Raw genomic sequence first — 11980 nt, 5'->3', positions numbered from 1 at the left:
TAATAAATTTGCTAAAATTTCAAAAAACCTGTTTTTGCTTTGTCATTATGGGGTATTGTGTGTAGATTGAGAAAAAAAATGTAATCACTTTTAGAATAAGGCTGTAACGTAACAAAATGCGGAAAAAGTCGAGATGTCTGAATACTTTCCGAATGCACTGTTGAATTAAAACTGTAGTATATGAAGATTATGACTTTGTTAATGGTTTTAAGTGGAACCTGAGAGGATGTTTATTTTAGTGTCAAGAGGGAATGTTTTAGTGTGACGCCACATACAACAGAGAGGAAGTGTGTGTTGTAGACAGGGGATTGGACAGTAGAGGGAGCCACCCATATCTTGGGAAGATTAAATATACTGGGTAAAAACGAAGAAGAGGTTAGAGCGGCCATTGCAATCTGGGACGCCGCTCTCCGGGTGATCATGACATCTGTAAAACTTATGCTGGAATCTTGTGATATGAATAAACCTTATGATCAAAGTACAGTGGGGAAAAAAAGTATTTAGTCAGCCACCAATTGTGCAAGTTCTCCCACTTAAAAAGATGAGAGAGGCCTGTAATTTTCATCATAGGTACACGTCAACTATGACAGACAAAATGAGAAAAAAAATCCAGAAAATCACATTGTAGGATTTTTTATGAATTTATTTGCAAATTATGGTGGAAAATAAGTATTTGGTCAATAACAAAAGTTTCTCAATACTTTGTTATATACCCTTTGTTGGCAATGACACAGGTCAAACGTTTTCTGTAAGTCTTCACAAGGTTTTCACACACTGTTGCTGGTATTTTGGCCCATTCCTCCATGCAGATCTCCTCTAGAGCAGTGATGTTTTGGGGCTGTCGCTGGGCAACACGGACTTTCAACTCCCTCCAAATATTTTCTATGGGGTTGAGATCTGGAGACTGGCTAGGCCACTCCAGGACCTTGAAATGCTTCTTACGAAGCTACTTCTTCGTTGCCCGGGCGGTGTGTTTGGGATCATTGTCATGCTGAAAGACCCAGCCACGTTTCATCTTCAATGCCCTTGCTGATGGAAGGAGGTTTTCACTTAAAATCTCACGATACATGGCCCCATTCATTCTTTCCTTTACACGGATCAGTCGTCCTGGTCCCTTTGCAGAAAAACAGCCCCAAAGCATGATGTTTCCACCCCCATGCTTCACAGTAGGTATGGTGTTCTTTGGATGCAACTCAGCATTCTTTGTCCTCCAAACACGACGAGTTGAGGTTTTACCAAAAAACCATATGACATTCTCCCAATCCTCTTCTGGATCATCCAAATGCACTCTAGCAAACTTCAGACGGGCCTGGACATGTGCTGGCTTAAGCAGGGGGACACGTCTGGCACTGCAGGATTTGAGTCCCTGGCGGCGTAGTGTGTTACTGATGGTAGGCTTTGTTATTTTGGTCCCAGCTCTCTGCAGGTCATTCACTAGGTCCCCCCGTGTGGTTCTGGGATTTTTGCTCACCGTTCTTGTGATCATTTTGACCCCACGGGGTGAGATCTTGCGTGGAGCCCCAGATCGAGGGGAGATTATCAGTGGTCTTGTATGTCTTCCATTTCCTAATAATTGCTCCCACAGTTGATTTCTTCAAACCAAGCTGCTTACCTATTGCAGATTCAGTCTTCCCAGCCTGGTGCAGGTCTACAATTTTGTTTCTGGTGTCCTTTGACAGCTCTTTGGTCTTGGCCATAGTGGAGTTTGGAGTGTGACTGTTTGAGGTTGTGGACAGGTGTCTTTTATACTGATAACAAGTTCAAACAGGTGCCATTAATACAGGTAACGAGTGGAGGACAGAGGAGCCTCTTAAAGAAGAAGTTACAGGTCTGTGAGAGCCAGAAATCTTGCTTGTTTTAGGTGACCAAATACTTATTTTCCACCATAATTTGCTAATAAATTCATAAAAAATCTTACAATGTGATTTTCTGGATTTTTTTTTCTCATTTTGTCTGTCATAATTGACGTGTACCTATGATGAAAATTACAGGCCTCTCTCATCTTTTTAAGTGGGAGAACTTGCACAATTGGTGGCTGACTAAATACTTTTTTTCCCCACTGTACAGCCTAAGCGGACTCCTTTGTTTGACAGCAATAATTACCAGCATTGACGCGATACTACAAATGGGGGCTCGTCTGGGATCGGTCTGCATCTTCCTTTTGTTCCATTCGTGAGCCGCGAAGTGACTCCCACTCAAGCCGGCTATAAGGTGAGATTCCTCACAAATTTTGGGCGCTAGTTGGTTCGCTGGCTTATGATGTGCATTGGAAAGGTGTACCGTGTAAATTACTTGGGTGTGTGCTGATGTGGTTTTGTTGCTGTCGACTAAGGGTTTGTAATAATTATTCAAAATTTTGGTTGCATTGGTGAACGGCGCAAAAGGAGAAGGAATAGGCTTGAATAGGAATTCTAGAACAATCGATGGTAGTGAATAAGGCAGATATACAAGGCAGATATACAAGGCAGATATACAAGGCAGATATACAAGGCAGATATACGTATACAATTAGGGCATTGCAATCTTGTAAAGACCCCAGGGGGGCGATCCAGGATGGGCCGAAAATCCTTTTGCGCGTTAGATGTGTATTAGGTGAGTTCGGGGAACTCGAGGCGGTGGAATATATTTGATTGGGGTTACTGCTCATCTTCTATCCGACGGGGTATCTGTTTGGGGGAACCTCTCAGTAGATATCCATTGAACTCACGGCATCATAAAAGGTAGAGAATAAGACAAAGAAAAAGGGCAATGCAGGTTACATTGTTACATTGTTGCACGCCACATGGTACATACATGCTAAGGCTAAATGCTAATGCTAAATGCTAATTGTGTTACATGCTACATGCTAACATGTGACCTTAGAGGGCCATTGCGATGGAATAAAGCCTCTTAAATTATGTTTGTGTGTGTAGAATTTAGGTTCTATGCTTTGTGAGCTCTGTTAAATGTTGTTTTACTATGAGGAGAAAACGGAGTTACAGCGGGACTGTTAAACTTTCTGTTTGGGTTGGGGAGAGAGCTGAGAGGCTCCCTTCCACGGTGAAATCGTATTGATGAATGTAATGCGCATGCGTGTGATTTTACGACACTAGAGTGACGTAGGGAGCATATGCTTCTGACACAGACGAAGGAACAAAGAGGAGAGATTTGAACACGAATGGAATCTTCTAGTTGTTACATCGGCTGTTGGTTAAAGATGAAACTGTTTTTGTGACCTATTGAATTGATAAATGAGAGAGATATGTTGACGGATTAAAAATAAAAGTAATTAAATAAGTAAATAAAATAAAAATGTTAGAGCTATTTATGCGATTCCTGAGTTAATTCTTAGAGCGAATGTGAACGGAGGAATATTGAATGGTTGAAGTGACTCAGTGACTGCATAGACTGCTAAATTATTTTTCTGTTTCTCTGTTCTTTTGTCATATGAGAGGCGATGGGGCGAGAGAGAGAGAAAGAGAGGAGGTGCTGACGTGTACATCACGTGACAAGGTGTGACGCGACAGAGGATCGAGTCAGATATCAGGCTAGTGCTGTTCTGTTTACAAAAAATCTTCCCCTACAGGATATTTGATGTTATGACAATTTCACAGAGACTTGGCAACAGACTGATCAATTGAATAACATTTGCATTTTGGAGTTTCTGTGCATCACTTGGTTTGATTACAGTTCTGTTGGAAATCGAGTACTGACATTATTCTGTAAAATTAAGATAATTGGGTGCTTATAAAGCAAGGGGGTTTATGGGTATTGTAGTGTTGTAGGATTAGAAGTCTTTAGTTTTTGGATTGCTCTGAAGTTGACTACTTGCATTTACTTTCCTGATGGGATGTGGTAAAATTGCCACTAATTGATAAATTAGTAAAATAGGATATAGAAATAAAAAATTATTTTTGAATATTCATATTTTTTTTTAAATGATGTTTTATTTTATTTTAATTCTAAATGTTTTGAATAATTTTTTTAATGAATTTTTTTGAATATTCATATTTTTATTGATTGATTTGGGAGGGGGGGAAAATATATATATATTTTTTAGTTTATATTAATAATTAAAGGGAGGAAGCCATAGGCTATATAGTCTAAAATAAAATAATTCACAATAAAGGAATATAAAAGAGTTGTTACAATGGGGAAAAAGGATATCAGGACTATGAAGGTAATTACACCTGTTGATATAGTTGAAAATAGTAAACATTGCAATACCATTAACTAAAGGTTGTCTGGAAAAGGGAACAAAAGTTGGCCTGACATTGAACAACCATAGACAGTAGAGGGACTCTTAACCCTGACGTAATCAACATCATGAAAGTGCTTCTGTCAATTCATAAAGCAGATCAAAAGAAGGGAAAAAAGGGAACAACGTAAAGAAAAGACACAAAGAGAGCTGGGTGTTCTTAAGTTGTCCTTCATTCTCAAACAAAAACTGATAAAAGATTCCAGCGATAAGATAAACAAAGGTATAGAGAAAATGCTAAAGGAAGAGAAGGCGACAGAAAAACTAATGGCAGAAGTCAGTATACCTTTCTCACATACGGATTCAGCAAAAACACCCCCACCTTATGAGAAGGAAGTAGAGCTTAGGGATGTTTATCCTCAGCTTCCAGTGATCATCCAGGAGGGTGATTATTGCATCAGAGATGAAGATGAAGATGAACCAATAATAGAGAGAGGACAAGCAGAAACGACCATAAAAATGAATCCAAAACTCCAGAAGTAAGAAAAAACCGAGATGTCTGGAAACTAAGAGAAGAATGAGGTTCGGAAAGATGAAGATAAAGATGAAGACTTGGAGATTAAAGGTGCTTTATGTTCAAGAGAAGAAATAGAAAGAGATATAGATCGATGCGTATCATGCCTGGATAAGGGGAATAATTTAGAAGAAGTAAGAGAACTGCAAAGTACAACTCGAGAAGCTGAAGATACAGAAGAGAGGAGAAACTGCTGAGAAAAGGATCCCAAGAATTGGAGGAGAAGAATACATTGAGGCCAAGGAAAAAGGCCACTAGGAAGATGATGGAAGATGATATTTCGAGGGCAAAACTTAGAATATAAGCTGTTGAAGAATACTGATATGTCAACAACAAGAAAGAACAGGACCAAGAAACTCTCAGAAAACTCAATCAAATACAACTGGTGGAGAAGAAGAAGGAGAAGAGAAGCTTTGGTTATGAAGAATCAGGGTGAACCGAATCAACAATCACTGCTATAGCTTCAACTGAACAAGGTCAATCGCAATTGTACCAGCCACCAAGAGCGGTACCAGTTGTTATCCATATCCACAGCCAGTTTCTGGACAGATACAGAATTGGAGAGGAAGAGGACGAGAAGGCTTAGAAGGAGGAGGAAGGTTTCAGCCACACTTCCAGCAACTTTCAGAAGCGTGTTATAATTGTGGACAGGTTGGTTACTTTACCTGTGACTGCAATGGGCAAGGAGGAAACAACAGAGGAAATTTCTGAGGAAGATAAAGGAGCAAGTGAAGATCACCTGTTCTCCAGGTGAACCCTTAAAGGAGCAAGGATTCTAGAGTGCCTAGAAGATCCGAAGGGGGGGTGTCAGCTGATAGCACCGATTTAGGGAGAGGAAGAAAATATCCAACAATTGAAGTGAAAATAAAAAGGACTATGAGAAGTGATGGTGAATAGAGGAAAAGCTTTTATCTGTGTTGAGCCTAAAGAGGTTAAACATCTCATTATGTAAAATTAACTAATTAGGATAGGGATTTGAGGGGGTAAAACAGCTGATTACTCTTAAGGAACCAATTGAGCTCTGCTATAAAAAATCAAAGAGAAATTAAAATACACATACTGGTATTAGAACATATACCTATTGCATTGTTGGGAAGAGATGCATTGTTTAAATTGAACTGTACATTAAGATGTACACTAGACGGCTGTCTGGTAGAATATTTTTTTTTAAAGTAGGGTTTTCGGGAATCTATTAGACTGCCTATTAGACAATCTGTCTGGAAAATAAAGTTAAAAGGGGTGATTTATTCTGGGTTACATTCCTAAACCAGGAGATTTCAGACTAGGCTAAAATATGTTTAGTCGTTTGCCAAGTCTGTGTGCAAAGAAGTCAGAAGCAGGTGGGGACTTCCCAATCACATATTCAAAAAATTTGGTGGTAAAGGATTTTGTGAATAAATCAGTGGAAAATGTTTTTAAAGGTTAGGAGAAAAGATTAGATTAAAAAAAGTTATGAGAACTAGGGTTGAATGAGCTCTAGGGCAGTAAGCTAAGTTTCAAAGTTAGTAGTAAGAGAGAGAGAACAGTGGTGAAGGAAAATTTAGTGTTTAGTGGGAAGATAGATATGGTAGGAGTTTAGATCTGTTAGGAGCAGATGCATTGAGAAAGTATGCGTTGCTGAATGATAAGAGAAGATTGAGGGTGATTGAGTATCTATATTTACAATTCCCAGCAGGAAGATCAAGGTAATTGTGGGTGTATTTTTTATAATCAAAAGTTTGAAAGTGAGGGTTTAGAGTAGGAAGAGAGAGTGAATGTAGTGACACTAGTGGTGATAGATGGAAATACAAGTAAGGAGTTAAAAGTCTTAGGGGGAAACTAGATGAAACAACGACAATGACATCAACACTTCAGCCTATTATAACAACAGTGAGAAGCAATTTAACTCTTTCAACATTGATAGTTATTAAAGCCATAAATATATCGCATTTGATTACATGGGAACCAATAGCTCCAGCACCAATTTTAGAAGAAAATACTATTATTAGGGTTAGGATGGGTGATACAGCTCATCTTCCTTGTAGCTGTGAGAGATGGAGTGGGGATGGTGACGTTCCTCCCACATGAAGAGATAATTATGGAGAAGAAGTATTGTTATCAGGACCAGAAGTAGAAGCTGTTGCACCTAGTCAAAGGAAGTATAGTTTGTACAACGATATGAAGTGGAAGAGGGTTATGAGTGATTGTTCACTTATTTTGCGTAATGTTACAGAGAAAGATCAGGGAGAATATATGTGTACTTATCTAGTGCAAGCATTAAAATTTGTTCCGGTTAAGAATTATTGGTTAAAAGGCTATGTAATTCGTAAAGTGACGCTTATAATGGAAGAGTTGAAGTCTGTTGAAGCTTCCACAGTCACCGAAGGAGTTCAGGAGAAGTATATTACAGTAGCCACTCCAACAGTAAATAATACACAGAGGATATCGGTAGCTTTCCCACTAGAAGTAGTTAAGGGTGTTAATACATCAACTAAATCAACTACTTTAATGGTAACTTTGAAAGGGATTAATGGTACGACGGCAATAACAAATGTAGGAAGTATGACACCGACACCAACAACAACTTTTCTGAAATTAAAGGATGTAGCAAGAGTGACTCAGGAGTTTATGATACGGATGGAGAGTGCTGTCAATGGTAGTAAGGATAGGGTTAAAATAGGAGAGCAGATGGTGGTAGAGAAGAATATAGATTCATCTGAAATAGTGAAGGATACTATCATGGAGGTACAGGATGAGTTCTTTGATTTTAATGACAGACAAGGAGAGGTATTTGATCAGTACCGCTCGTTAGGGAAGAGAGAAACTAAATGGAAGGCATATGGGTTTGATTCTTCTGTTGTGAAAATTAAAGATGGATGGGCAGGTATGAATCTTTGGTTCCAGCAGCTAGCTCATTCTGTAAGATCAGTGAGGAATCTTGAGGGTCCATGTCTGTTGAGAATTCCAGCACCAGACACGTGGGGTTCCATTTTAGAGACGGTCGCTCAACCTCTATCAAGTACGTGTCAATCTTATGCTTTGTCATGACTGTTGTATCAGCAACAATCATTAACAGATAAAATAATGTCGTTGTCAAAACATTTGTTTAAGCCTAGGTTTAGGTGTTATTGGGTTAAGTGTATTAACCTATGTGAATTTGTTAGATGGGAAGGAAAATCAGGTAACAGCGAACCCTGAAGCATTGGAGGTGAAACCAGTGAGGGCTAAAAGTTGTTTTTGTTCTAATAAAACATATGATGGAAAGGGTATGTTCATGGGAATATCAGATTGTGATGATTATATGATGACTTTGGGTAAGCATGAACATAAGGTTAGAGATGAGAAATATAATGTTACTTTTTATGTTCCCGTTAGTAAGAACAGCAGGACTTTGATGGTGAAAGATTAGCTTTTGCCTGACAATGTGACTATTGGGAATTTTAGAGATATTTGGAGGGTTTGTGGTGATAAAGCGTATATATTCTTACCCTATGGATGGACAGGACGTTGTTACATGTCAACGTTGAAGCTTCCATATGAGGTTTCTACCATTAAAAGAGGGGTAGCACCGGACACAGATAAATCTGATTCTAGGTTTGGAAATAGGGTGAAAAGGGACATGGCGACATTTCATAGTCTTGAAGCCTATCATTGGAGGATAAGTCTAAGAGAGAAGTGGGAATTTTTCCATGGTATGGGGTAAAATTTGGGAAGATCATATTGATAATATTAGTTATACTTTGAGTCCAGATAGTTCAGATAATATCACTAGGGTTATAAATGCATTAAAGAATATAAGGGATGCATTTGGTAGATCTGAAGGAGCTGGATGGTCAGTGAAGTCTTGGTTGCAAGATCAGTTAGGCCCAGTGGGAGCAGTGATGGTTCAGATTTACTAGTAGATTTGATAGCACTGTGTGTGATGTTTTTCTTTTGTAATTTGTTACTGACCTTTGAGAAAGCTATGATATTGAGATAGGTTGGAGTTGTGATGCCTGGAGACAACACTCAGATGCCGTTGTTGACTGTTCCTGATCTGGATGAAGAGGGTCAAGTGGGACTGGATGGAGTATTGATGGATAAATATCCTTTTTGATTATTTGATCATTTTTCAAAAAAAAAAATCAATATTAGTGTGATTTTAATATGATGTTATGAATCAAAGGGGGGAAATAGGATAATGTGATTCATACATCATTTATATATAATTTTTTATATTCTTAGTTGATATTGATGTTTTAATTTGAAAGTGTTGTTTTGCAAAAGATACTGTTTGGTTTTTTCTTTTCTTCCAGAAGCATATGGGGGAATATGTAGAGATTGAAATACGCAAACAAGGACAATATGAAAGGACAATGACTGGAGGAGATGGAACAAGGAAGGTGTGGAAAGGTTCCGATTCCATCATCAACGATGCATTGGATCGACACTGCTAAGGAGATGAAGTGTAGTGGACTACATTCCAGTGTCTGCAATGAAATATAGACATATTTGCATGTGTAATACATAATTTGTGTCATATTCTTAGGTATTACTTTTTGTAGAATGATATTTGATGTTATTGGATACATGTGGGGATCTTAGATGTTTTTGGTTATTTCGTGAATGCTTAGGGACATGGAGTTTAGGCAGGGATAGAGATCCACTGTAGGGTCCGATGGGTCGACCAGCCTGAGAGTGGACGTTTTGGATAGTATTTTGTTTGCAGGGGCTTTCATGTATATTTAATGGCATCATAGTTTCAAATGCATTGATAAAGATTTATGAGTTGATCTGGAGTACCTAGGTGGTTGCCTGGGGCAGAGGGACCGTGAGAGAATTTTACTGTCTTGATTGATGGATGGATATTTGGAAGAAGGCTGCCAGACAGGTTTTTCGCTCTTACACTCCATAAAGATTTGTTCATATTTCATAGTAATGTATTCACACTTCATAAAGATTTGTTCATATTTCATAGTAATGTATTCACACTTCATAAAGATTTGTTCATATTTCATAGAAAGGTATTTACACTCCAGAGAAAAGTGTTTTGGGTTTATGGTTAAAGATACTCAATAAGATAAATTGTTACTTGTCATAATCCTATTCTGTTTGTTTTCGAGACTTTTAGTTAGTCTCGAAGGGGGGAATATGTAGTATATGAAGATTATGACTTTGTTAATGGTTTTAAGTGGAACCTGAGAGGATGTTTATTTTAGTGTCAAGAGGGAATGTTTTAGTGTGACGCCACATACAACAGACAGGAAGTGTGTGTTGTAGACAGGGGATTGGACAGTAGAGGGAGCCACCCATATCTTGGGAAGATTATATATACTGGGCAAAAACGAAGAAGAGGTTAGAGCGGCCATTGCAATCTGGGACGCCGCTCTCCGGGTGGTCATGACATCTGTAAAACTTATGCTGGAATATTGTGATATGAATAAACCTTATGATCAAAGTACAGCCTAAGCGGACTCCTTTGTTTGACAGCAATAATTACCAGCATTGACACGATACTACAAAAACTAACCCTAACTCTAACCCTAACACTAATTCTACCTTAAGCCTAAACCCCCTAGAAATAGCATTTGACCTTGTGGGGACAAATAAATTCCCAAGTTGGTCAAATGTTTTGTTCGTTTACTGTTCTTGAAGACTTCTGGTCCCCACAAGTATAGTTAAACACGTCCACACAAACACTGCAGTCCAACGCATGGAGGAACTCTCCCACACTGTTCGAGGATCAGATCAAAGTAAATCAAGTTGTTTTTAAAACATGCTCATCACTGATTTACTTTTATTTCCTGTGATGACAGTGAATCAGAGAGGGTAAATGCACCATGCATGATACAAAAAAATAGATACAGTTGAATTCGGAAGTTTACATACACCTTAAACATTTAAACTCAGTTTTTCACCATTCCTGACATTTAATCCTAGTAAAAATTCCCTGTCTTAGGTCAGTTAGGATCACCACTTAATTTTAAGAAGGTGAAATGTCAGAATAATAGTAGAGAGAATGATTTATTTCAGCTTTTATTTCTTTCATCACATTCTCAGTGGGTCAGAAGTTTACATACACTCAATTAGTATTTGGTAGCATTGCCTTTAAATTGTTTAACTTGGGTCAAATGTTTCGGGTAGCCTTCCACAAGCTTCCCACAATAAGTTGGGTGAATTTTGGCCCATTCTTCCTGACAGAGCTGGTGTAACTGAGTCAGGTTTGTAGGCCTCCTTGCTCGCACACGCTTTTTCAGTTCTGCCCACACATTTTCTATAGGATTGAGGTCAGGGCTTTCTGATGGCCACTCCAATACCTTTACTTTGTTGTCCTTAAGCCATTTTGCCACAACTATGGAAGTATTCTTGGGGTCATTGTCCATTTGGAAGACCCATTTGTGACCAAGCTTTAACTTCCTGACTGATGTCTTGAGATGTTGCTTCAATATATCCACATAATTTTCCTTCCTCATGATGCCATCTACTTTGTGAAGTGCACCAGTCCCTCCTGCAGCAAAGCACCACCACAGCATGATGCTGCCACCCCCGTGCTTCACGGTTGGGATGGTGTTCTTCGGCTTGCAAGCAACCCCCTTTTTCCTCCAAACATTACAATGGTCATTATGGCCAAACAGTTCTATTTCTGTTTCATCAGACCAGAGGACATTTCTCAAAAAAGTACAATCTTTGTCCCCATGTGCAGTTGCAAACTGTAGTCTGGCTTTTTTTATGGCGGTTTTGGAGCAGTGGCTTCTTCCTTGCTGAGCAGCCTTTCAGGTTATGTCGATATAGGACTCGTTTTACTGTGGATACACAGTATTTGATACACTGCCGATTTTGCAGGTTTTCCTACTTACAAAGCATGTAGAGGTCAGTCATTTTTATCATAGGTACACTTCAACTGTGAGAGACGGAATCTAAAACAAAAATCCAGAAAATCACAATGTATGCATTTTATTGCATGACATAAGTATTTGATCACCTACCAACCAGTAAGAATTCCGGCTCTCACAGACCTGTTAGTTTTCTTTAAGAAGCCCTCCTGTTCTCCACTCATTACCTGTATTAACTGCACCTGTTTGAACTCGTTACCTGTATAAAAAAGACACCTGTCCACACACTCAATCAAACAGACTCCAACCTCTCCACAATGGCCAAGACCAGAGAGCTGTGTAAGGACATCAGGGATAAAATTGTAGACCTGCACAAGGCTGGGATGGGCTACAGGACAATAGACAAGCAGCTTGGTGAGAAGGCAACAACTCTTGGCG

The sequence above is a fragment of the Coregonus clupeaformis genome, chromosome 8, assembly GCF_020615455.1.
Source record: "Coregonus clupeaformis isolate EN_2021a chromosome 8, ASM2061545v1, whole genome shotgun sequence".
Lineage (NCBI taxonomy): Eukaryota > Metazoa > Chordata > Actinopteri > Salmoniformes > Salmonidae > Coregonus > Coregonus clupeaformis.
This window is presented reverse-complemented; position numbering follows the sequence as displayed.